The sequence below is a fragment of the Oryzias latipes genome, chromosome 8, assembly GCF_053564925.1.
Source record: "Oryzias latipes strain Hd-rR chromosome 8, Olatipes_Hd-rR_3.1".
NCBI lineage: Eukaryota > Metazoa > Chordata > Actinopteri > Beloniformes > Adrianichthyidae > Oryzias > Oryzias latipes.
The window spans coordinates 21,612,884-21,639,872 of NC_136244.1; the positions used below are offsets into that span (position 1 = coordinate 21,612,884).

The following is a 26,989-nucleotide window of genomic DNA, read 5'->3' on the forward strand; positions in this document are numbered from 1 at the left end:
ATGGTGATCTACTTTCGCCAATGAGCATCGATGCACACTGGCCTTTTGCAGAGATTCTGGGAAATTTCCTGGGCACTATTAAGTGAGTAAGGAATTCATGTCCTACAATGCCAAAACTGATGTGTAAGACTTTTGCTTAAACTCATTCTGTTACAAAAATGTTTTGTTGGACAAAAAAGTACCGTGTAAACATTTTAGGCAGGTGTGGCAAAATACTTTAAACAAAAAAAAAGCTTTCAAAAGTGAAATTCATGGAAATTGGGTGACAGGCGATTAATCAAGGTGTAAATATGTCTTTTAGATTAGTTTTGATGGCATAATTTACAGTTGTGTGGCATTTTTATGATATCAAGGAAATTACGCTTAAAAGTCCATGTTGGGGTATTTTTTTACTCAGATTGTGAATCAGGAACAGATGAAAAGCTCCCTGCTCTGCTCCATTGAGATGCACCCACTTGTAGACAACTAGATCCATGTACACTTTCGTTTTCCTTGTCCGATCTGACAACTGGTTTAAAACTCCATAAAAGGGTAGTTCCAATATTGCTCGCTATTTTTGTTGCACCAGTAATGTTGGTTGGTTTGTTGGTTGGGGGGTTTTAAGGGACTTGAAACTAGCGGGAGAGTGTACTAACAGATAGTTTTTAGGGTGATGGGGAGGGAGGGCGGGGTTGCCCCTTGTCAGCGGTCCCGCCTACAAATCAGAGGTGATTTCTTATGAACTGCTGACGCTCTGCAGAAACTATGTCCCAGACAGGTTTTTGATTTTAGCAAAAAGCTGAATCATCATAATTAAAAGACCACTGAGTTGTCATTTTTGCAAAACAAATATTTCAGTCAGACAATTCAAGCAGTAATAATATTTATTTTCACATCTTTGTTTTGCTTTCACATTGTTTGCATTCACATTCCTCTAACTTTGCATTTCACATTCCTTTAGTTGGCATTTCACATTCCTCTATTTGGCATTTCAAATTCTTTTAGTTTGGCATAAGACTCCGTGCAATTCCATGAGACAAATTTCCATAAACTTTTGGGTAATAACTACTAACGGAGCTCACAGGTGGAAGCCAGGGAGGAGGGTGGGGCGACAAACGCAGCGCTTCAGTAAAGAAGAATGAACAGCTTACACACCTGGACTTAAATAGGACGCTGAACAGGTGAGTTGAATAAGTGAACCGCCCCAGGGGAGTAACGGAAGTAAACGCCTGCCTGAGTTATCTGCCCGAAATTGCTCCCAAGGTAACTCACAGAAAACATCGTGCAACTACAATAACTGCCATGGGTCCGTTTATTTCTACTATATTCTTTCAAAAGTTGCATCCCCCCCATCAACAGTCTGACAGAGTTCAACATAAAGACGGGTACATTTAATGCAGCTGCTGTTAAAGAAAGAACAATCTTAGCTGACCAACATAAATCCTGAACAGAAACAATATCTTCCTTGTTAATATCTTTGTTTACAAGCAATATCATGTCTTCCCAGTCCCAATTCATCCTCCCCAACCAACTCAGCATCTTCAGCAAATTTAATAAAAAAAAGTAGTAATGATGTTGAAATGAACATGTTCCTCGACAAAATCAATTAAATTGCAAATATAAACTATTTCCATGAATATCCATTTTCTTCAAAATGCAACAAATAAAAAAAATTTTTTTTTCATGTCTAGCCATCGTGTTTACTGACCGTTATTATGTTTCAAGGTTTAATTTCTGAAAGATTTCAGCACTTGGGTCCTCAGGTACACAACATAGAAGAGAAAGGACATGCTGGATGGAAAAATGACAAGAAGAAATAAAGCAGAAGTGTTTACATTTGCAGAGTGTGGAAAAAAGACCTTGGATCTTTTATTTGGCCTGAGCTTCATAAATTGAGGGGCCTTTTTGTTCCTTTCTATTCAATAGCATGTTATTAAACCCTGAAGGTAATGACATTATTGAAGAATAAACAAAGAAACAAAGACAACTGTTTTATGAAATAAAAAATTGTAACATTTGGATAAAATAAAAATAAAAAATCAGCTAAAAGAAGCTTAAAAGGTTATTTAGAGAAAAAAAGTTCCATCTTCTAAAGCTGCTAAGACAATGCAACAGAATAAGTTAAAGCAATGTGGGGCTAGAATAGTTCAGCCATAGCATGCATGATTTGTTTTGTTTGTTTTTAACAACAATGAGAAAAACTATATTCTTGAACATTCACAATACTTACATTCCGAATAAACAGCCCTCTGGGACCGGAACAATGAGACCCTGGTTTGGACTCTTTTGTGCCTATGTTACATTCTGAATAAAATAACATTTTAATGGACCTTTATCATGCAAAATTGACTTTTTTGAGGTTTTAAGTTCGCCAAAGGGGTGTTTCTGAGTATTCCTTTTAAAACCCTGCTCTCTGAGCACCAGCCCCTCTCAATTCACAAATAAGTTGGTTCTCACATTGGGACGTCATAAAGTGAAGAACAGCCCCTTCCAGGAAGAGTCTGCACTGCCAGCACCGCCCCCTGGTGTACACACACACACCGACTTTCTTTGCGGAGCTGACGGTGATCGGCTAAAACGCTTTAGTAAGGCCCCACGTCCATCTTTGCAAAAGTTTGGATGTCGTCTATTTTTGTGGGGTAAAACGCAGAGGTCGGCTCTGGGTTGATGTCATGAAATGGGCCACTCCCACAAAGAGCAAAAACCGGTGCCGGTGAGATTGAGTCGTCTTACTTCCATTTAGGAAAAAGGGCTGCAAAAATAACTAATGTTTCATTAAAAAAAATATATATAGTTTGTTAAATGTAATATATATTATCACATATATGGATATAGTTTACTCTGAAAGGCTTAAGAATAGCATGATATAGAGCCTTCAAACGAGTTTTACCGTCATGTGAAAATTTTCGCCTCTTTGGATGTTCTAGTTGAAAAGTTGCCTTTGCCAAAACATTCCAAAAACAGTCAGAAAATCCCACTTCTTCTAGCTAATAAATTGAGATACTGCATTTGTTCGACTGTCTTTTTGGGATATAAGATTATTCAGGATTAGATTAGAGTATTGGCATGCATTTAAACAGTCAGTTTTTTGTGGTTTCTAGCTGAAGTGTTTTTTAAAACCTTCTGCTTTTTTCTGCCGTTCATCCAAATGGGTCTGAAAGGAAGATTTTTTTAGCTGCTTTCTTTTAATTCCACCCATATGGATGAAAATTGCCTCTTTAACAGTTAACAAAATGAAAGTACTAGTTTGTTACAATGAGATCAAAGTAATCTGGACGCTACAGTAAAAGTTAAACTTGTATCACTACTCTTCATTTCCTTTTTTTTTTTTCTACTACTATTTCTTCATTTCCAACAGTCTGTTCAGATGGTGGAACCCAAGATGCAAATATGTAACTAAAAAACATAATTTAGGAGGCTATTTATCTATTTGGAGTTTAAAATTTTGGCTATACAGCCAATAACTCTTGTTTTTATTAGGTTCCCTTCTCCTTCAGAATTGAGTGTGATACCACAGTTTAATAAACTTTCCTGAGGCCACATCTGCACTCTGTGGACTTTTCGCCGTCTACTGAAACTTTTTACTCACTTGACACTTTGAAGGGAGGCAAGCTGATAGAGGATGGGAAAGGCTCGGGGCCGGGGCACAGACAGGCAGTTGATGGACACTTTGTAACCCCTGAGGGACTTTCCGCATTTGTCGACTTTAGCTTGTTGCTTTCTACACTTAAAGCCACTGCTAAAGTTTCACTGAAAATAAATCCAACATGGAAAGGGAACGTGTTTAGTGTTATCATTCACAGAAACAAAAAGGAAAATTTCCTTATAATGCTCAATATAGTTTTATGTGTAGACTTTTTTTTTCCATAAATGTTTTTCCTGTGCATACAAGCACATATGTCAGAAAAAAATCATTCATTGATACGTTGATTTATTAAATTCTAAAGCAAAACTCAAACCATTATGATTGCTTTCATTTTACTCCAGGTCCTTGCTGCCTATAGACCTCGTTTGCTTTGTTTCGTCTTATAAATTATTTGTCAGCCAGCCTTTTACCCCAAGAAAAGAGACTTTTTATCTGCATTTAAATAAGTAAGTGTACCCTTTAATGCACTGTTACAGATTTTGTGATATTTAATATTTTACCTGGTAGAATTCTCTTTTTTAAATTCTTTTCAGGACTTAATTTTTCTAAAGAATTTGACTATTCTTCATTTTAAATGCATATGCAACCATAATTAAGATATAAACAATATACTTTGAAAATTACCATCATTTAAGCTGCGCATTGGCAAAGCATTTTCCAACACTTGTGGCAGCTAAAGTTTCATTTCCATCAATTTTTACATTAAGTTGAAGCATCTCACTTGATTGGTCAACAAATCAGTTTGAACGTGTTAATAAAGTTAGGTTCTTTAAAGACATACACCCTTAAACAGAACTCAAAACTCACTGGGAACAAGCCCTAAGCGTAGTTTTTTTTTTCTTAGCATTACCCACTGACCCATACAGGAGCCCCTCGCACAAAACATTTCCTGCCTTTGGAGAGTGGGACTGTTAACATGCTGGAATGAACATCAGATTCCTTTTAGGGAGCTAAAAGTCTCTAACACTCCCATATAAAGATGGTCCCTTTCATAATCACCCATCCAACTATTGGTTCAACCTTAAGTAAATGTTAACCAAGCCCAGTTGTGAAATTAGTTTAAACTCAGCCTTTTTAGAGTTTCAGCATGCTAACGGAGAATACAAGAACTCCTACCGGTCTCAAAGGAAAATAGTGATTCTGTATCTGCAGAATCTTGAATTATGGGAGCACCTTATAGTTGTGACAGTATTTACCATTTAAGAAATTCTCTTGAAAGACTGCAGAAGCCTGCATGTTTCCTCTGTGTCTTATCTGAGTGGCAGATTGGCACAATTACTAGCAGCAGCAGGTTTTTAAGTTGGATTAATTAATGTGTAGAAATCACTGTGGCAGGAAAAGATAGATTTGCATGAGCAGACGCTTCTTCTTAGCCAATAACCCCTCTCTGCTCTGACAGGCAGCCAAAAAGGAAAAAAAAAAACCTTTTACACTTAACTTCTTTTCTCTGTCAATATCAGAAGATATACAGTCTGTTTTTCAATGAAGTTCATTTTTGACCTGTCTTTATTGTAGATGCAAGCCAAATACAGAAGGAGGTTTTATATGTTTATACTTCACCACAGCACTATGAAGTTTGATATTTTTCTCGGCAGACAATACATAAAATTCAGCAAAAAGATGACAAAAATGGATTTCTGATTCACACATTAATATAATGTAAACATCTTAGACAACTAAAAAGGGTTATAATTATTTGCCTCAACGTCTGGTGCAACATGAAAGACTGACTGGATCCTACTAGTTTTCATAATTTGGCAACTTTTCTTTTAAAGTGCCACAATGCAGCCCAGCAATTGTTTCTTTTTTTTTTTAAATCACCACAGATTTTAGGTGCCCTAACTGAGCTGTTTTTTCAAGATTATGCCTCTGTTTTAAAACTGTTTACACTCTCAATATAAAGGTAAATAATATTGTGTCTTGAATAGCTGGTGATGTGCAGCAAAGTATAGTAATCTGTAGCGATGATCATGGGTTAACCTGATAATGTATTCTGATGTTAATGCATTTCTGTAAAGCTATGTTCACATCAGGCTCAGAAAGGCACATTCATTCATTCATTCATTCATCTTCTTCAGTTTGTTCTCTTTCGGGGTCAAGGGGCTGCCGGGGCCTATCCCGACCACTTATGGGCGAAGACAGGGGACACCCTGAACAGGTCGCCAGTCTGTCGCAGGGTCATTCGCGTAATCGTTTCCAATAAAAGCTCTATGTGAACGCACACACATGCATGTTTCGGACTCAAAGCTCTTGCGTTCATGCATTGCTTTACAAGTTTTTAAGTGCGCTTTCAGGCTCTATACCTACAAAACATGCAGCCATTGAACACGCAATAAAAGTTATTCCAGTTGAACTTTGACCTATCAGGGACTCGGATTTAGTGGGGACATATGACTGATATTAATTAATCAATTTTCTCAACCTGCTGTATCCCTTTCAGGGTCACGGGGCTGCCAAAGCCTTTCCCGGTTACTGTTGGGCGAAGGCAGGGTTCACCCTCGACAAGTCGGCAGGGCTTCAATCACACAGCCACACACACACATTCACAGTCACACTTGGGGACAATTTAGAGTCACCAATCAATTTATGAAGCATGTTTTTGGACTTTGTCAATGCGACGCAAGTGTGCTAACAATTTAGCCAATATTCAGCCCTGATTTACAATATTTACTGAAATTATGTAAAACTGTTTTCTGAGGATCGCCAAAAGGCACCCCATTTTGCTACTTAATAAATAATCTGAACCAGATTATTAACCAGAACTATGCCATAATATATTTATTAAGAAATAACACAATGGGGTGGGATTAAATAAATTAGCCTCTTCCAACTACCCTTGAAGCAACAAATCACTACTTTAATTGAATTGTTAATCATTAGATTTAATGAATGTAATGTGACATATATGTTTACTGAATGCAGTACTGCAAAAAGAAAGTATTTTTATGATTATGAGATGGAATTAAATTAAATTAAATCAAAACAATCTAAACTGAGTATCAGATGAGAGTCAGTTGACTTTATCTGCTTTGAGCTAAAGGAGGAAGTTGGTTATGAATTAGAATTATGCAAGTACTATGTTGAATTTAAGGTAAATACGTACTATTTCACGTATGAGAACGGTTTTCCTTCTTGAAGTTCAAGTCACTTCAATTTAAACTAAATTCATCCAGGCTATGCAACACCTTTTATATTTTAATACATACTTTTTAAAAACAACTGTATTGGATAAAAAGCCGAACATAAGAAACAAATCAAAGAAATTAGTTGCATTTCCTTTTTTATTATTGCATCAAGCTATCGGGGCATCCAGATAAATTACATTACTGCAACAAAGCAATATAATGTAAGAACATATTGAGCAAAAAAAAAAAATGTAAGTGAAGTCAAATGCAGACCGCAGACATTGTTGTAAATATAGCTGATGTGTAGGAGGTCCAAACTACTTGCAAATGAATAACAAGCACAGACGTGACCCAAGAAAATCTGAGAAAATGTATGAGGATGCAGCAGCATAAGATATGACTCTAGCAGCTCACAAATCTTTGTCTGCCACTGAATTGTATTGTGCTGGCGCCCACAACAATCTTCTGTATGAAGTTTCCTTGAAAAAGATGGAAAAAAAGTAAAATAAAAATAAAAAACTGTACCCAATGACAAATATAGAACTTTATTGGTGGCATACCCTTGTGGGCAATGGCATCCCTCAACCATCTAATTGGATGGGGCTGACATTTGCAGAGCGAGGTGTCGCAGAATTTGCGCGAGTGCAGAGGCCCAACTTGCTGCCATACAGATGCATCACGCTCTGTTGATTCATGAGGCGCCGTTATTCTCCTCCGAAAACAAAACTCAGTCACGCTCCACAGACTCGAGCACGTTTGCTCACGCATTACATGTAATGGGCAGCTTGGAGAGGGCACTGAGGTGTGGCTCAGTAACATTATAATAAGCATGTTCAGTGGGCTAATACATTTTTATTCCCCCCAAACCCCATCTTCATAGGAGATTCCTAACAATGAACATGACACAAACACATCAAGGTTCATACATAAACTCTATGGGTGTTGAAGAGCTTAAGACTTATCAAAAAAGAAGAATTATCTCATATACCTAGAGTCATTTTTCCTATAGATAATGGGAATTCTCCCTGATGCACTGTTGTGTAACCAAGATAGAAAAAAATATATAGTTTATAGTTATGCACATGCAAAAAGAGCTCCTATCTGATCAGAAAACTAATACAAGACTTGTTTCTGCATTATATATTGATATATTTTAGGATGCAAATAATGAAAATAAATACTTTTGCTCGTTCTGCATTCTGTCAGCCAGCCCAGTATTAAGTGCTGCCGAACAGCCAAAAGTCCTCTCAAACTAGACTGTAATGTTGCCTCTGTGTGAGAGAAACACATTTTGAAAGTGTTTTTTGTTTAGAAAGCATTGCAGCAGAATATTACAGTAGAAATAATGAGATTTTAAATTTAGTTTATTATTACAAAACTAAGCCTCATGCTGATTCCTCGGTGCCATCTCAAGAGGATCATCATTAACCTGTGGATTAGCATCATAAATAATCATGGAGGCAACCGGTCGAGTTAAATCCATGTAACAACTCCCTTCTGACTGCAGCTATTCTGAACTCCTCTTGAGAAAAGATTAAAAAATAAAGAGGAACTGAAAGACAGAAAACCAGGATTACAGTGAAACAGGCCGGCCAAAAACAAAGGGACACAACTTTAAATGATGATAATGATCTGTAAGCTTTGACCGACTATTTTTTTTTTATTGGCTGAAAACAATTATGTTGGAGATGATTTTTTGGCTTTTATCCCCTGATGACAAACAACCGTATTTATTTCCAACTACACGATGACATGACAGGTTCGCCTGACGCACTAAAAACGGTTTCTCACTTTTCAGCTACACAAACTGAATTCATGTTTCTTTCTATACTCTGATTTGTGCATGGTCAAATTTAAAGATTTTCTTTCTTTGATTACTGAATTTAGTCTTTCTAATTCCCTTAAAATTTTATTTAAAATGCCGTAAACGTGTCTTGAGATGCCAATTTGTCACAACACAATTCTATTTCCTTAATTTTTGTGGCAACAGCTAGAATAGACAGTTGCACAAAAACTGTCACAATAAAAATTAACCATTTGAAAATGTTTAAAACTCCTAACTCCACACCACTTGCTATAGTATTTAATAATACGAGTCTAAGGAATCGAGAAAGTTCACCAAATAATGTATTGCTATTAACTTACTGGAACTGACAATGACAATTATTTTATACATTTTTTTTAAATAACTTGCATGGAAGATGCTGCTTATTAAAAAAAAAACATATGGTTAAAGCCTCACTGTTTTCATTGTCTGCAATGCTTTTTTTTGCTCATAGGTTTTTTTTTCCAAGTTAAGTAAATTAAATGAGGGTCTCACTTGACTAAATCCTATACGCTGCGTTCACACTGGGTTCAAGAACTTGCGTTTCAGTGACGAAAATCTATGTTAAAGCACATAAACATGTGTTACGGGCTTCCATGTTTAAATCTCTTGCGTTTATGCATTGCTAAGCACGTTTTTAAGTCCGTTTTTGGGCTAAAAACGTGCTGCAATTGAGCACACCCTAAAAGTTAACCAGTTGTACTCAGATTTGGTAGTGACATTTGACTAGCATCCTTTTCAAAACCGAGAAGTGGCAACTATTTGAATATCGATCATCAAAAAGAAATTATTAATTGCGCCTTGGGCCCAAAGGGAATCACATGTCACCAAGTCTTTCATTTATTGGAATAAAGCTGTAAAAAAAAAATTTGCGAGATAAGCGCTGCTTCAACATTTTGCACCAAGGCTCCTCAAACTGTGAGTATCAGGTAGCGACAGACCATATGGTAAAAGCGCATTAAAAAATCCACGTTCAACTTTAGATGCAAAACTATCAAAAAGCATGCAAGTAAATTTCAATTGGTGACAGCATTTCTCGTCTTTTCACGCATTTTCTGATCTGTTACATGTAGAAAAATTCCAACATATTTGTTGAAGTTGTCTTAATGGATGATGGGAATTCTGTGTGTGATAACATGAGTCGAAAGGTAGTTTTTGTGAGAAATGTTATAAACATGTGTCATAAAGAGAACACAGAAGACAAACCCAAATTCAGAAAGACAGAAACTGAAAAGAGTTTCAGAAAACATTCCATGAAATTAAAAAGACAAAATTAAGGGGTTAGCTGTTTATTTACAAATTCAAGCAAATAGCTGTGAGTGTGGGAAACATTTTTTAGGAGATAAAAAGAGGTTCAACAGCAGATGACGGAAGAAGGGACAAAAACCCACCGAATGATGACAACTTCCCTGCAAGCTTTAGCACCCCGAGCAATTGGTTTAGATTTTTTTTGTGCTCATTATACCTCCCCAACACTGAAATAAAATTTCTATCCTTCAGTGCATGTGTGCAGTTGCCATTGCTTGACTGTTTCAGGCTGTGTGATTACATAAAGTCTGCACACCAGCTGTAAGTGACATTGCTTTATGCTTGGATCTAATAAAGCCGAGCTCAAAGGCTCAGTGTGTTTCTTCTAGCATGCAGTGTAGCAGGGTGTGCATAATACCTTCTGTACAAGCACCAAATGCTTCCCTTACACAGTCTGATCCCACTTCACCTTAGTTCAAACTCCAGCATCTAAAAAGTTGGTCTTGTGAGAGTTTACTTGCAGCATGAGGGCAAAAATTTGGTTCGAAAATGTTGTATTTATTTATTTATTTAGTTTTTTGTCGAAAAGCACTAATTTAACTGGACTCACTTCTGATGTGATTAAGGTGAATCCGCTGATTTGTAGAGAAAAAAGCGTTTTTTCACGAGTATGTAGGCCATGGGGTACGGAATCTGTCAAAAAGAAACTTATTCATAAAGACAAAGTTGTGCACAAATTAATACTTTTGTATTAAAAACAGGCCTGTTTTGAATACGATTTGTCTTTTTATTAAATACGAAAGTTCCCCTGTTAACCTACTGTCAAAAATAAAAATCCCTGGTGCAGAAGTTCGCTGGTTTGACACCTGGCGCTGGCATTTTTCACAAAAATATATTTTTTGTTTTTGTGCTGTTTTTACTTTATTTATGGTCAACTTTGATCATTTATTTTATTTTTGCCAATTATTACCCTTTAAGTTTCATTTTCAATCACCAATATAGCATTCAACCCTCCATTTTCCTCTGGAAATGCAGCTCCTCTTATTGACTTATCTTTCCCTATCTGTATACAACACTTTAAGCAGGGTTTATACCTTTGGTAATATAAAGTGGAACTCTGTCTCCGCCTCTGCTCGTCAGCGGGAGCAATCTCCAGAGATTGAAAGCACTTCATCTCCCAGCATCCCCAGCGTGCACTTTTTGCTTACCACACACCTGACTCTCATTCACTCAATCAACCAAAGGCCACTGTACTGAGCTGAGCTCAGTGCAAAGTATTGTTTGTGCCACGCTGCCTTCCTTATCGAGCGTTATATTTGGACCTGATTTTCTATCTTCTGACTTTGACTCTGTTTGCCTGCCGCCTGCCCCAACCCTCGCCTGGATTTTGACCATCCTGTCTCTCCTCTGATGCATCAATGCCTGTTATCGACTCCTGCCTAGCTGACCCTAATTTAGCTCTGTGGATTTTTAGCTGCTGCATTTGGATCCAGTCGTCTGCCTGTTCTTGTGACACCAGGTCCCCCTCAGGCAAGGAAAACAAAGACGTTATTGGATCTATTTGTCTGCAAGTGGATACATCAGAATGGAGCTTGTGGCCTGCAGATTATAGTTTGTACGTAACATCTAAAAGCTTTTTTAAACAAAAACGATTTAATCTGCTTCTGATTGTGATTTGAATACAGAAATACTCAGAAGTGCAATTTTAATCTTACATTTCTCATCCATTGTGACAAAAATGATACAACAACATCTTATAACAACCAAAAACACAATTTTCATTGGAGTGGGTCTTTTCTAGAGAAAACTAGTAAGGCATCTGACCTGGTTTTTGTTTGATGTGCAAATTCCCTGATCAATCCTCTCTTAAATATTTACTTTACAGAAAAAAATGAAAAACTCCAAAAGGCCAAGCGTCTTGGCAGGTGGAGATGATCCTGTTGAGGGATGGAAACGCATGACTCACTAAGCTTTAAGCATTTAGTCGTCTGTCAAAGCACCGCTCTGTATCTCAGGGTGCGATTGTACATCACCTGCTCAGGTGGTAAACGCAACGTAAAGGAGGGCTTTAACCGGCGGAGGTTGTGGCTTTGTTTAGATGCACTTTTCCAAAATAGAAAAAGAAACAAAAACACAAGAAGTCTAGCGAAAAAAGCAACAGAAACATACAGTTATTGCATCTAAATCAGCAGTGAAGAAAAGAAGTGCGGGACTTCCATGATTTATTAATAAAGATTGTACTTTCTCACTTCCAAAATGGCAAGCCGCAGAAATGCCAAGGGGAAAAACACTGAGGGAAGAAGCACGAGTAGAGAGGGCTATAAACGTTTATCCCTTCGTAAACACGGAGTTTCACTCAGCGCACACATGTGGAATAGCCTCTCTAGTCTGTCAGAGGCACTGATGGAGATAAACCAAAGTGGCATCACTGCTACATTTGAGACAGATCAACATACTCCATCTCTTTGCCTTTCCTCTGCTTCGTCTTTTCCATATTTTTTTTTCCCAAGGACATCCTGCCTCTGTTAACACAGACATCTTTACCGTTTTTCCTGCCAATTCAGGCGTCCTTCCTTCTCCCTTTCACCTGCCATCTCACACTTGTTCTTTCTCCACTGATTATCAATGCAACACCTTTAATAAGATCCATCAGCCCGCTGCTTTTCCACCCTCTTCATTTATACTGGGAGTGAGAATCACAGATGGCAAGTAATTTGTTATAAAAAGAAAATAGATGCGCCTCTGTGCGAACAACATGCACAAGAGGCCCCACTGCAGACAGTGGTTGAAGAGGAGTGGACTTTTGGGTTGTGCTGTCTCCATCTTCATTCAGTAAACATTACCCTGAAGGATGGAACTGTTTCCTCCACAGAAAGCATTATACCTCCCAGCAATTACTTCCGTTTAACAAAGCAGTCAATTCCCATTACTCGATTATAAATGGAAGAAATAGCAGGATGTGACTGCTTGAAAATGCTAGATTAACATATTAGTGTTATAAAAATCATTAAATGTGGGTATGCAGTGGTTCAAAGGTTACCAAATGGAGATAAAATCCACATCATTATGGTATTAAAATAAAAAATAAAAGCTTTTTTTGCACAACACAATCCAGAAAACTCAATATGATTGACTCCGATAACTAATTGATTTTGCAGGCATGATTAGAGCCTCCACCTCACATGGCAAAGACCAGCCAGTTCTGACGATAGGATTAAAATTTCTCGGTATCTAATGGAAGGTTGGACAAGCTTTCCCTGGTTTGGAGCACTCATTCATTCCCGAATATAACATAACACTTGTCACTGTTTGTGTGACTGATTCTAAATACAGCGTGGAGGAAAAAATGGGGTGCAAAAAAAAGAAACACATCAGCAAAAGAGCAGCAAAGCACTGTAGGGGCTGTTAGATTGAGTCGTACAGTAACTGCTGGTGGATGTCTCCTCTTTTTATTTCGGTTTTACAGCAGGGAGTAGAGCTGATTATAGTTCATGTACCTGCTTGCAGGATTGTTTTTTTCTTTTTTCCTTTTTTCTTTACCTCAAGTTTCAAAATGCAACTTTTCCTGGGATGAGGAGAGACCAACACACACACCCACACACACACACCCACACACACACACAGAGCAATTGGTTAAATTTGTGAGTGCACCGGGTAAGAAAATAGATAACGGAAAATAACATTTTTAGTGTAAACGGGCTGGCAGAAACAGATAATGTAGAGACAGTGGAACCCAATTAAAGACACAATCCGATGAAGATCGAGTTTTTGGTGTTTTTAACATTAATTTTTGTGGCATTTTTTCAGTTGATGAAGAACAAATGTAAATAAAATTAGGCTTAAAATGGCATTTCTGAGTATTTCTTTATTCAAATTGTAGTAAAATCAGGGGCAGACGAAAATATTCACTTTGAAAGAGTGTTTTTGTGACGTAGCAAATATGCTTGGTGGGCCACAAACTCCCTGCTCCACTCTGCAACGCTCCACGGCAACCCTTCACATCAACAGTAGTTCTAATGAACTACTGTTGCTCTGCAGAAACTATATCCTAGAAAAAGACAAGTTTTTTTATACATAAACGGCATAATCATCTTCAAAACACCACTGTGAAACTTTCTAAAATTGCTCAAAAGATGATCAAAATTGGTCTTATAACTATATCTGTTCCTTTACTTCAATTTTGCATGTACATTTCTGTCTCTATGCAATCCACCCATCAATCTGCCCATCATACAGCTAACTTATCCTGAGTAAGGTCACTAGGGTCACTGGGGATGAGGAATCTTTTAGGTGGAGTCCAGAGTGCTCGGAGAAAATAACCCCACATGTGCATAGAAAGAACAAGGAAAGGAAGTTCTCCCTGCTAGAAATGCAATCATTGGAAATATATATATATTGTTGGCATTCAGAAATCCCCACAGTGCTTGTCCCCTGTCTGACGACCTGCACTCTTTGAAATAAAAAATAAATCAATAATCTATAGTTTTACAGCCTGGGTGGCCTTTGATAACACGGACCATTTAGCTTTTTCATGTTTTTTTGCCTGGCCGAAATCATCACCCAACAAAATAGACAAAAAAAAAAGTCAAATCTGCCTTTATGCAAGAGTAAATACTCAATCTGCAGCACAACTAGTCATCCTTAGGTCAGTTTCAAGTTCCATCAATGACTAACAACATAATAAGAGAGGAGAAGAGCTCATAAATAATTTCAGGGTCACTGGTTTCACAACATTTTAGCTGCCAACGCTGAGAAAAGGAGCAGAGCACCTGACACTAAGACGCAAAATTCATGTAGGATGTACAGATGAGAAACCGTTCAATTCTCAGAAGGCTTACTGTGCAAATAAACAATTGTCTGATGTGAAGTTTTTCATGAACAGAGTTGCTGTGTGTGCTGGGACTTGTCTGCCATGATGGGCCTCATGTTGAAGAGTGTATACTCCACAAGGCGGGTGACACGGACCACTACTGAAGGCCTGTCCTCCAGAATCACATCTTCTCACGAAAGGACCAGCCCAGGGAACTGAATAACACAAAGGACAAATGCCTAAAAATAATTACCAAGTCTTTGGAGGTTATCCACTAAACGCAGAGACCATAAATGATCACCATCAAGGTTCCAGGAAAAAAAGGAAAAAAAAAGAAGGTTATTTTAAAGCGATAATGCTTCAATTAGCCTCATCTGATTCACTGGAGGTGTTACTTTCCCTGGCTTTATGATTAGGTAAGACGGTTTGCTTTATTTTCTTCTACTGAATGTTTAATCTATGTGGTATTTTTTGTAATAAAGTGGTCCGTACTGTAAAAATCTCCCAAAAACTGTCATATTCTTGTCGTATGTCTCTAGTCGCGTACGCTTTACAGCACATTGTATTCAACCGTACATCCGAACCAACAATGTTGTCTCCTGGTCCGTCTCATCAATGCGCACAACATCCTTTCCTGCATCCCCATCGATCTACTGTATTGAAAGAAACCTCATTTGCAGTCTCCTTCTTGACATTTTTTCCCCCTCTTTCTCTTTTTTTCCAAACTCTGACAGGCGCTGCAGATTTTGGCAGTTTGCTGTTCTCCCTTAATCCTTTGCCAGACTTTTCTCCTTCACAAATATACAAGGATTTCAGAAATAAATTGCAGGCAGACATGAATACATCTCCAGCTTGACCTATACAGTCTTAATGTGTTTTTTTCCCCCCTATAATTAAATATTTACCATATGGCGACTCGTACTACATGTCTTTAATAGCACATTTCCTCATGGAGGAAAAGTTCATTACACTTTAAAGCAGGAGAAATATGATGAGAAGGTTTTCAGTTTTCAAAGTTTTTGACATATGCTAGTATTAGTTCTCACATTATTCTTGTGTTTTTCATACTTTGAAGGAAAATAACAGCATAAAACCTTATCTGTCAGATTTTTTGGGAAATCAATTTGTTTGTGTGTGAAATGCTGCAAAAATTACAAAATTGACCTTAGTTTCCATTCACGTTTTTCTCATGTTAGTTATTGTGCTGGGTTTTATAGTGCTTATGAAGAAATATTTTTATAGTTTCGCATCTCTTTTTTATGTTAGTATGGAAAATGTCTTTTTTTTTTTGTCTTTTTGAGCCAATCAAAACTGTAAAACCAAAAACTCCACAAAAATAGAACACAATTTCAACTTAACCTGTTTATTAAATTTAGGGTTAAAGCAACATTTTTTTTAAGCGAGAAAATATAATTGAACACAATTGTTCTTCAAGCAACTGGAATCTTGGTGGAGAAAATAAGATTAAATAACTAAACTAAAATCTACTTCAAAAGCTTGAAAAACTTTTAATAAAAAAGGAAAATATAATAGTATATCAATTTTACAAGAATCTGACAACCAGTATGGACTTAAATACACTAATGAAATATAAATGGTTAAAAACGTAATCATGGTGTGATAAAAGCAGCAAGAAGGACCACATCAAAAAACCAAGCAACTCACTAATTTAACTCACTAAAAATATGAACCAAAGAGCTGGCTTAAAAGCATCCATTCTCACATGTATTAGTCTTTTCAAACATGTTCTACACTATATTTGCAATTTATCTACATAATGCTGCTAATTCTGCACATTTTTTCCACCAAAGTGTAGTGCTGTGGAAAAAATAATTGCTCAAAATCGGAAATACTTTCACAATAACTAAGCAACAACCCATAAACTCTGAACAAATTACAGACCAATCACTTCCTGATTGCCTTTTTGAATGCAAATTGACTGCAAAATGTTTAGAGGAAATATTGAACACTCTTTGGATCAGTGGAATTCTCAAAATCTGTTAACAATACTGTAAGTTTTTTGTTTTATTTTTACAGAGTCCTCTGCATTTAACCCACCTCCTATGGGAACTATGAGCAGCGTGCTCCTAAATCCGACCTCGATGCTCAGGATAGAAGCTTGTGGGTCTCATGTATCGCCTTTAGAATGACCCAAACAGTGGAATTCGTCGCACAATCTCCCAGTCGCAGGGCAGATGCTCATTGACGTTAGTCACTTTTTAGGAAATGTTCAATTTTGGCCCATGCATCCTGTTTGCACATCTAAATTTGCTTTATATAGTAATCTTTACAAGTGTTAACACTTTAATTTGAGTCATTTTAAAGGCCATACATTTGTACAACAGGCAAATATGTGTTATTATGCACAATGTTTATATAAATGGAGCAGTCAGAAAAGCACAAACAGCATCTTTCAAGGATTTTCCTGGAGCTTCTCTCTGCTCGTAGTGACATCTCGGCGATCAATCAGAGCTACTTGATCCTTACGATGAAATCCTGACCATCTTTAAATAAATACAGTTTCTTGATGAAATGTTTAAGATTGTTAAACATTGGAATAAACTGGTAAATAGCAGGTGTGACTAAACGGGAGTGACACCAATCTTAAAGTAAGGCACTCTGAATCCTGCAAAAGTGGGAGCACAGGAGGAAAATCAGTAATCTGCTCTCTGACACAGTTTTACTGCCAAGTCTACCAACATATTTCCTTCAGGGACATAAAACCACCCCTCCCTTTTTAATTTTTTAACTTTTTTTTCATACTTAGTTTTGTAATCCACTCCTCCTTTCTGTTTAATCCAGAAAAATCCTACATTTGGCTTGGAAAAACATAAGGACGGCAGTGGAAGGAAGCTTGTGAGCCAGAAAGGTTGTGACAGAGTGAGACCGAGTTGGAGAAACGAGTGGGTCCTGCATCTCAAGCCCTCTGGAGATCAATTGTACAAACTTCTCCATGAGTGCTCGCCTTTGCCCCTGCGCATTCTGAGCCAGCCGAATCAATTCCCGGGCATGTGTGTCTGTGTGTTATTCAGACAGGAAGGAGAACTGGAAGATCACAACTGAGAGGAGAAAGAGGGAGAGAATAAAAGGAGCTGCAGCAAATGATAAGAAATTCTTCAGATCAGATATTCTTAAATGTCACCAAGCTGAAGGGTCTCTCGACGTCGTGAGGAATATAAAGGCATCCTGGTGATCGGGACGTCTCCTGTTGCTTTTAAGGCTGCGTTTTACTCCTTAATGTGCCACGGAAAAACCTTTTTATGTACCTAGTTTATCATCACATCTCTATTTCAATGTCCTAGTTAAAGATGCTTTTCTTTACCAGACTTTAGAAAGAGTGAATGGTGTCAATTTCCTGCAAGACAACAGATGAACATTTGAACGCTTCTGCCACATGTATCTTACAGCAGCATTACTACTATGACACACTGCCTGTATTCTCCTACTCAAGGTTTTGTGGCCTACATCTTTTTAAATGAATGTGATTTTTTTTAAATGAAGGATAATACATATCCTTTCCAGCAATGTAATTTATCCAAAAACAACAATCTATAGTAGAGAAATGTACGTTTTTTTAAACTTCATAAAAGCAATAAGATGTTATCTTCCAATTTGTTTGTTTCTAAATATTTTACCTACTTATTGCTTGATCAGTGGGGAAGGGGCTATGCCAAAACGATACTCAAAAGTTGAATTTTTTTCTTATTTATTTGCAAACTTTTGAAAACTTTTTTATGAAGATGCAAGATGGCAGAGCGAGTGTTTCCGGTTTCCTTTATTAAAGCCACTCTCCCTGGGACTTAGTGGGAGATTTTGGCGTCACGCCTCCCTGCCACAGTTGCAGTAAATCGGCTTTCTGTGGCCAATACAGTCATTAGCCTTGCCTCTGGCAGTAATCCTCTAGTTTTGTCCCTAATGGAAGCAGGATGGGTTAGTAACATTCACTCCGCTGCTGCCTTATCTGCTGGACCCCACAGGGAACCTTCAGGCTGTCCAAAGCCTAGTGCATACCTGCTGTACAGTACAGAAAAAAAGACGGTCTACTCACTTATACTTGGTTTTAGTCAGTGGGACTACTTCAGCATTACTGTCCACTGAGCATTAGTGGACAGTAAATAAGCAATCATCCTGAAAAAAATAATTTCTTATTGGAACTTTTCATATAGTTGATGGTCAACTGAAAAGTAAGGGATCTATGCGTTCTTATAAGAGCTCCACCTCAACCAGCCCTGGAGTTTTAGAATGAGATTAAACTCAAAACCAACAAATTTTGTTAATTTTTGTTGATCTTTTATAGTTTGTCATTTTCTATATAGAATTCTTGTGATTTAGATTGTAAATACTAATGTTCTTTAAGTGGTGCAAAGTTTTGTTTTTGTTTTTTGTTTTATGTGACTTGATTAAATGACCCATATTTCCAGTTTATGACAGCAGAAAACCTCTGAGGAAAAGCCCACCAAACTAAACCCAATAAATGAGAACATGTACAGTAGAAATAAGCTTGTGATGCATGGAAATGCTTTGATTCTGTAGTATTAGATGAATAAAACCCAGCTTTGTTAAACTTAATTAAAAGACCCACTCCGATCATCTTTTGAGCTATTTTTTAAAGTGTTAAATCTAAGTCTTTAAATTATAATCTCGCTGTTTTAGGCCAAAATCATAAGTGGCAGGAGTTCAAGACATTTGCTCCCAAGTTGTGGGCGTGACTATTGGCGTTGAGCAACCCTGCCCCTTCTACTCCTTCCCATTGCTGAGAGCTCCCTCCCACCTAAAACAATAATGGCGATCTTTTGAGCCAAATGCCAGCTAAGATGAGGAAAATGAAAATGCATGTGGATCTAGTCGTCTACAGGTGGATGCATCAGAATGGAGTAGAGTGGAAGCTTGATGCCTAGCATATTTTCTACGTGCAAATACGATCTTTTTCAAACCACAATTTTTGTCTGCTTCCGATTCACAACGATTTTAATAAAGAAATAATTTTTTTTATAAATGTCGTCAAAAAAATGCCACAAGAACGTGTTAAAAACACACTTTTCCTTGGAGGTCTTTAAAGCCAGCAAACTTGTGACAGTATTAAAGAAATGGCCAAAAAATAAAAAATAATTTTGAAAAAAGATATTGACTGACTGAACTTTTGTTAAAGCTTGTTTGCTAAAGCTGATTATGTTGGGTTGAAATGGACCACATGACAAAGCTTTTTTGTCAAGTGTTAAGACAAATTTACAAGTTGTCAGCGAAAACCACAACACAGTCGGTGATGAGTTCAAATTGTGTCCAAAAGGGTCCATGGGTGGATCTGGGCTGTCATCAGCTGTTTGATCAATTACTTTCTAATGCTTAAATACAAAGCAGCCAGCTAGGAGGGCCAGGGCATCTCAAAGGTGAGAACATCTTCTGTCAGTAAGATGGTCATTTTTTTACTCCCCTTGGATCGCCATCCACCAGATAGAAACCGCAGAAGGATTTTATGAGCAAAAGGTGTTTTTAAAAAAACCAGCCCTGCTAGCAACACAACTGTTATGAGTTTGAACAATACACAGAAAAATGACTTAACTGTGTTTTTTTAAACTGTCTCAGTGAAAAGATATTTGACCTTTTCTGAAGACCGCACACAATAATTCTTCACTTGTGTTTTCATTGTTGTCAGAAAGTCATCTTAACGCTGGAGAACCCAAGATCTCCAGGACTTTTAAAATTAAATTTGACCATTTGTCTTTGTTTTCGGGAGCAGCAACTAACAGCAACCCAAAAAAAGAGAAAACAATAGGGAAAAAAATTATAATAAAAAAGATTAATAGAAAAAGAAAAAAAACTACTGTGGCCAAATTTGACCCCAGAGGTGTTCCAGGGTTGGACACATTCTCCCTACCCTGTTGAGTTTTTTTTTTTCTACCTAGTTTTTAAACAAAGCTTGTTGTTTTTCCCCTCCCTAAACTGTATTTGTACCAGTATTTCATTTTTTAACAAAATAGAAAACGTTAAAGCCCTGTTAAATCTCACACACGTAGCTACGTGTGTGAGATTCGTTCTCTGCATTGAACCCATACCCTGAAAAAACAGTGGGCCGTACTAGGGAACCGTCTGGTGGTTTAATCCCCCCCAAACCCAACCCCTTAATGCCGAATGTCGAGCAGGGACACACATTGGGTCTCATTTTTAGAGTCTTTGGCCAGGGATTCAAACTGTGAACCTTCCAGTTTCAGTGTGGCCACTCATCCACAAGCCCACTGAGTTGGTAAATATGTACTGCTCGTGTGTACTCCCAGCAAATTATTCTCAAACCCCATAGAAAAATGTGGGACTTAAGTTTCAATGGTCTGCTTTCATTTTAAAGCAAATTTTAAAGCAAATTAAACCTCAAATCAAACGTTTAAGACAATCCAAGTCAGGTGACAGGATTCAGGCCGTTTGTTTGTGTTAAATTACTTTTTTGTTATTTTCTGCACTGCAATCCTCCCGCCTGGATGACAAGGCAAAAACCATAGAACAGATCAACTGTCCTGTAGGTCAACACAGATGTTAGCAGCAAACTTAATTTTAAGTTCAATGCAGCAATAATTTTGGGGGAGATCTTTTACAAGCATTTTTAGAGGCGTCAGGATAGATCCAAATGATGGAAAATCTACCAGAGTACCTTGCATCTTCATGCTGCTCTGCCACATCAGTGTGTGGCATCTGCTGGACCAGCAGGATTCCATATTTAGAAAGTACAAGTTGATATCGGATAGTAAAGGAATGTTTTCGGTTCTAATTTAAGACAGGGAAAGCTAAAATGCCACTAAATGTGTAATTGAGTAGGTGTATCACCTCCTCGATTTTTATCATGCGTTTCAACTGTAAATATGTCACATTTGATTGCTACCATTTAATATAGCCATTCACATGTGGCAGCGAGGCTGGCAGATGGTGATGATATATATCCTGCTCGTAAATCTCCCCTGAGTCCAGGAAGGAGAAATCTGTGCATTAGGAAATGTGGACGGTTGGATGACAAACTTGAAGACTTACGGAAGTTATCATCACTCTACTTCAGAAGCCATAAATTCAACCGAACCAAAGTTTATGCTGATTAGTGAGTAGTTGACATTACAAGTTCATTTGAAAAGTAACAGTATTTAACCAAAGTTATTCACATTTTTCCTCATTTTTATTGTCATTAACCTTTTTAAGTCCCACTGTGATAATCTCTTGATCTATTGAAAAAGTGGTCTCATTGGTCTTTTAATGATGATGATACAATTATTTACCCAAAAATGAAGAAAAAAAACTGCTTTCTAGAAAGACGTTTTTGCAAAAGGCATTTTTTCATCTGCACCTGATTCACAATTATTTGCATGAAGACAAACTGAGTAAGACTATTTAAACTAAATTTTCTTAATAGAAGTGCTCCATTCATCATCCAACAAAAAAACAAAGTGAACAGGAACATAAAAACAAACAGCAAAACACTATTTTCAGAGTGGACCCTTACTTATCATTCTAAAGTTCTACAGAAGCCATAAATTTCACAGAACAAAATGTGAATCTGTTAATACTGACTAGTGTGTAGTTGACATCAAAAAGTAATTTAAAAAACAAAACAATTTAATCCACATTTATTGAAGATTTCATTTCTTTATTTTTTGTGTCATTAAATTAGGTGAACAAATTTGAAATTCCTCCTTCAGGTTCTCTAACCCAGGGGTGGCAAACCTTTTGACTTGTGGGCCACAGAGGGTTCTAAAATTTGACAGAAGGGCCGGACCAGGAGCAGAAGCATGGAGTGATTTGGTAATCCACCTCTTAAAGAAAGAAATACAATGGAATTTGGACAAAAACAAACTTTACTTTCGATGTATGCATTTTAAAACAGATCATTTTGGAGTCTTTATTTTAAAACTTTGACCCATGTCTCATTTTAGTGCTAGTTGCCCCAATGAGTTGATGTTCCTCAGGGAAAATTACAAACTTAAAAAAATTGTTGGGTTTATGTGACGTTGGAATGATCAGAAAAATGACTAAGTCCAAAAGTCACATGAATGTAGAATAATGTCAATGATTCTATAGAGCAGACATCTGAAAAACAGGGAAAATAAAACTATAATTAGGATTATTGATTTAATTTATTTTAGTTTGGCAGGCCACATTAAATAAATTAACTGGCCACATATGGCCGCCAGGTCGTAGTTTGCCCACTCCTGCTCTAACCCAATAAATAAGTTTGATAATAATAATAATAATGTATTTTTTATGAAAGAGTTAAAACAGTTTACACAGTTTTTCATAGCCGTTTTTAATTTTTTGTCAAAACTTTTTCTCTGTCTTTATTTTAAAAGATGTCCATGTCCTTTTGTGTGCGCTCCATTAAAGATAAGTCTCTGAGGTATGATAGGAAATCATTTGCAGAATGCTATGATAAGATATTACCAAACACTTCCCTGGCAAGAACAGGACATACAGTGCTTCAGGCTAACAGCACATGTGAACAAAAACATATGTTCACTGAAACCCAGGAGACGAGAGAGGAGGGAAAGAAAACAACAACTTTAGAGGTCTGACCACTGCAAGGACAAACAGAGCATTTCAAGCATTACAGCACAAAGTGGGATCCATCGACTAAATTAACAAACAAAGCAAGACGCGAGCTCTCACCAGTCACCCAATCCTGACTTTTCATAATCAATCACATCTCAGTCAAGCCCAACAATTTATCAATCAATTAAAAACCTAAACAAAACAACAGCAGTGTAATCAATCAGCCCAGCTTCTATGGGAGGTTCATTATTGAAAGTTTCAGATCAGATCTATATGCTCTGGTCCCAAGATGCTGCTGGTCTTATTTTAAAGCGCCAGAGTGTGCACGTGGAGAAGGGAGGACGAATAGTTGGGCGATACAAAATGCTTGGGTTTGATCCCCAATCAGGCAGCAAAGAGGCCCTCGAAAACTCCATCATGCTCTTTCAATGCCTGAATATTCATGCTGACGAATCAGCTACCTCAGAGGCACTTGGTTATTCATTATGCTTCTGCAAAAAGAAACACACCATTGTCCCACTGCAATTGAATATTAATACTTCATATTAATAAAATATCTAACTCGTCCTCTTAAGTCTTGTCTTCAACTTTTTTTCGTTGCCATGGCACAAATCAAGACCTGGCACTTAGGCTAAGTGACCACAGTGTCGCCATGGAGAGCAGCCAGACAGTTTAAACTAGACCTACCAAAAATAAGAAATGAAGAAAAGGCACATTTAACTTTCATTAATAAATTACCTCAAGATTCTCGTTTACCAAAAAATGTTCTGAGAAAATAGGGAAAAGAAAAAAAATCTGGGAGGGAACGGCAAGAATGGCTCTATAGCTGTATACTCAGAGGGAAGAATGTTTAATTTAGAGCTGCTTGAAAGTATGCTGACATTCTACCATTGTTGGGAGAGACGAATACATGGCACACTGTCTGCTGCAGAAATGAAAATGTGCATCAAGGCTGTTAAAAATTCAGCTGCGCTCCCTGGGCAGACATGCAGATCCGGGCTCAGAATACAGTAGACAAGCCACCATTGTTTGGGATTGGAAGTCTCCCTTTATTTGGTCTGTAGAGTTTTTTTTAACTAATCCAATGATCTTTTGCAACTTCAAGACCCACTTTGACAAAAAGTTATGTTTTTGGTGATTGTAAGATGTTCTTGTGGTATTTTTCTGATAATGGCAGACGCAGATAAAGAAAACTGAGCATACAATTTTATTTCTCAGCATTTCTTTATTGAAATCTTTGTGAATCAGGAGCAGATGGTTAAAATGCCGTTTGAAAAAGAGCATTTTTGGAGAATACACTGGGCGGGTTCCACTCTGATGCATCTTCATGTAGACGACTAGATCCATGAACGACTATGTTTTCTTCATCCAAACTGGCATTTGGCTCAAAACTGTACAGCTGGATAGCTCCGTTATTGCAGCAATGAGGTTGTAAGCTAGTGGGAGAGTGCATAAACAGAGAGCTCTCAGCAAGTGGGGGTGGGGTTGGTCTGTGCTAATGATCCCGCCCATAACTCAGAAGGGAATATTTAATGAACTACTGCTGCTCTGCAGAAAAGGTTTTAGAAAACGACAGGTTTTTATTTTTTATTTTGGCTAAAAGCAGCAGAATCCTACGTAAAGGAACACCAATAACACTTAACACATACAAAAAAAAAGGAGTTTAGAGAGAGACTATAAAGTTGTCAAATTTTTTTGCACGTCTTCTAACTTTTTCTCTCAATTGCCAAACAAACTATTGACATGACAGAAAAGATGATGCAGGAACATCATAAGGTCTTTTGTCAGGGGCTCTTGCTGCGAAAAGAAAGAAACAAACAACTGTTGGCACAGCAAAACAGGCAGGCACTGTTAGTTCTCTGACAACACCCAATAGGCTTGGGAGCGGCTGGCCAGCCAGCGGCGAGGCAGTGACACTGAACAAGAGAGTGTGAGACAAGAGAAAAGAAGTGAGAGTAAGGAAAAGGAAGAGAGAAGGTCAAGTACCTGCCACTCCTGTCAAACACTTCCTCTAACAGCTGAGCTGTGTCCAGCAGGGTGGCTGGCTGCTTTCGGGCCCCCTTCAATTCACAGAGGTGATGGGTGATGAGAGCTGCTCCTCCTCACGCTTTACGTCTGTCACAATATATTCTGTAGTCCTGGTAACTTCAGGTCACCACTGCGGTACGTTGACCTCTGGGAAAATGAGCAACTGGCACGGCGCACAGACAAAACAAGAAAACTGCGTCATGGCCGATCTGCTCTAGCTTTGCAGAGTTTTGGAATACAAATAAAAAGGGGATTTTGGTTGCTTATGTGTTTCAAGCAAAGTGCTGCTGAGTTTGTACGTGTGTGTGCATTTGAACAACTGTGTCTTTGTTGAAGCAGAACTATCTCTGGGCTCGCAGGCCTTACCTGAAGGCAGAAGGAGCCGCGGAATCCCATCTTGGATAGGAAACACAGAAAGGACAGAGGCCGAAGGTTTCAGTGTTGCACAAATTGTCTGCAGGGTCAGAGACGCTTTAGACAAAGAACCCCGAAGAGAGAGGAACTTTTGCTTCACAACCAACAGACTGTGAATGACTGACAGACTCTAAGCCCAAGATGGCGATGCGGTCACTGCGCCACACCAAGCCAACTGGCTCGTCGAGACAGGATCTGCTTTTCAAGGTCCACAGGGGGGAAAAAAGCGAAGAACTCAGAGCCATCTGAACCTCTCCCGCGGGGAGAGCAGAAAGGGATCATCAAAAGCATTTTAGTTTTGGGTATGCCGTAGTTTTGTCCCACAAATGCCAACAGTAGTAGAAAAGACGTTGATAACTCTTCCTTCTTTTTACAGATGAGATTGAGGGTTAACTATCAGGCAGAACACTCGAACCTGCAAACAGGTTGCAGTAAAGTATGATGGGGAAAAAAAAGAGAAACTAACTTATTTGTAATGCAGGATGGGCTAAAACTCCTAAGCTCAGTGCTATAAAAGCACAGGAATGAGATTCCTACTATAGATTTCAAAGAAATTACACCACAAATCACAATAAATTACTTTTATTTTTTACCCTTAAAGCTGTTATTTTCAGCAAATTGAACTCATTTTCCTTTAATAAAAGCTCACATTTAAATTGTTAAAAGAAAAAAGGCAAACATAATGTACTATAGCATGGTGTGCTTGGACGGTTTCCAAGATGCCATGGAAATATTTGCCACTTTTTAATGATTAAAAGTGAATCAAAGTACCAGGAAAGCTACCTTTGTGTGAGTGATCACTGAAGAAAAGTGCAGCACAACTGCAGTGCCACAATGACAATAGGTGTCACCACACCCCATTGTTCTGCCTCCCTATTTATCATAAGTGTATGCTTTTTTTAGATGATCTTAGAGAACATTTTTTTGCCTCCACAGCATTTCCATCTCTTCATTAGACTTTTCTTGTATGACTGACTTATCTATAGACTTTTAAAATAATGGCTTAGTTATTTCTTCAAGTGAAAAGTGTGGTTTTAATGCGCTCTAACTGCCAGGAGGAGCGACATTATTAGCAATAACTCCACCACGATGAGTCAATTCAGCTTTGAGTGTTTACTCTAAACGATGTGAATCCAGAAAATTACCTTGTGTATTTAGTTTGGGGTAAAACTATTTTGGTGGTTAAAATGAAGAAAATTGATTATCAATATCCACGTCCATAATAGTGTATGGCCTCTTCTGCCATGCCGCATCAGCATCATTCCCTGCTGTTTAAAACAGATTACTGTGTGTACTTGTCATAAATGATGGATTGTAATGAACTGGATCCATACTCTCACCAACCATTTTGTTGATAGGAATGACAGCGAGGATAGATAAACACAATGAAGCTG

General features: G+C 37.8%; 1 protein-coding gene across 2 annotated transcripts in view; it reads right to left on the reverse strand.

Moving 5' to 3' along the window:
• LOC105354599 (uncharacterized) overlaps positions 1-26,989 on the reverse strand; it is a 139,463-nt gene that overhangs the window by 101,344 nt on the left and 11,130 nt on the right. The window contains exon 2 of one of the 2 annotated variants that reach the window (XM_078951763.1): positions 25,140-25,344. The gene's annotated coding sequence lies outside the window, so the exon portion shown is untranslated. Of the gene's footprint in view, positions 1-25,139; positions 25,359-26,989 lie in introns of those variants that run through there. The other variant, XM_078951765.1, reaches the window with a different exon arrangement.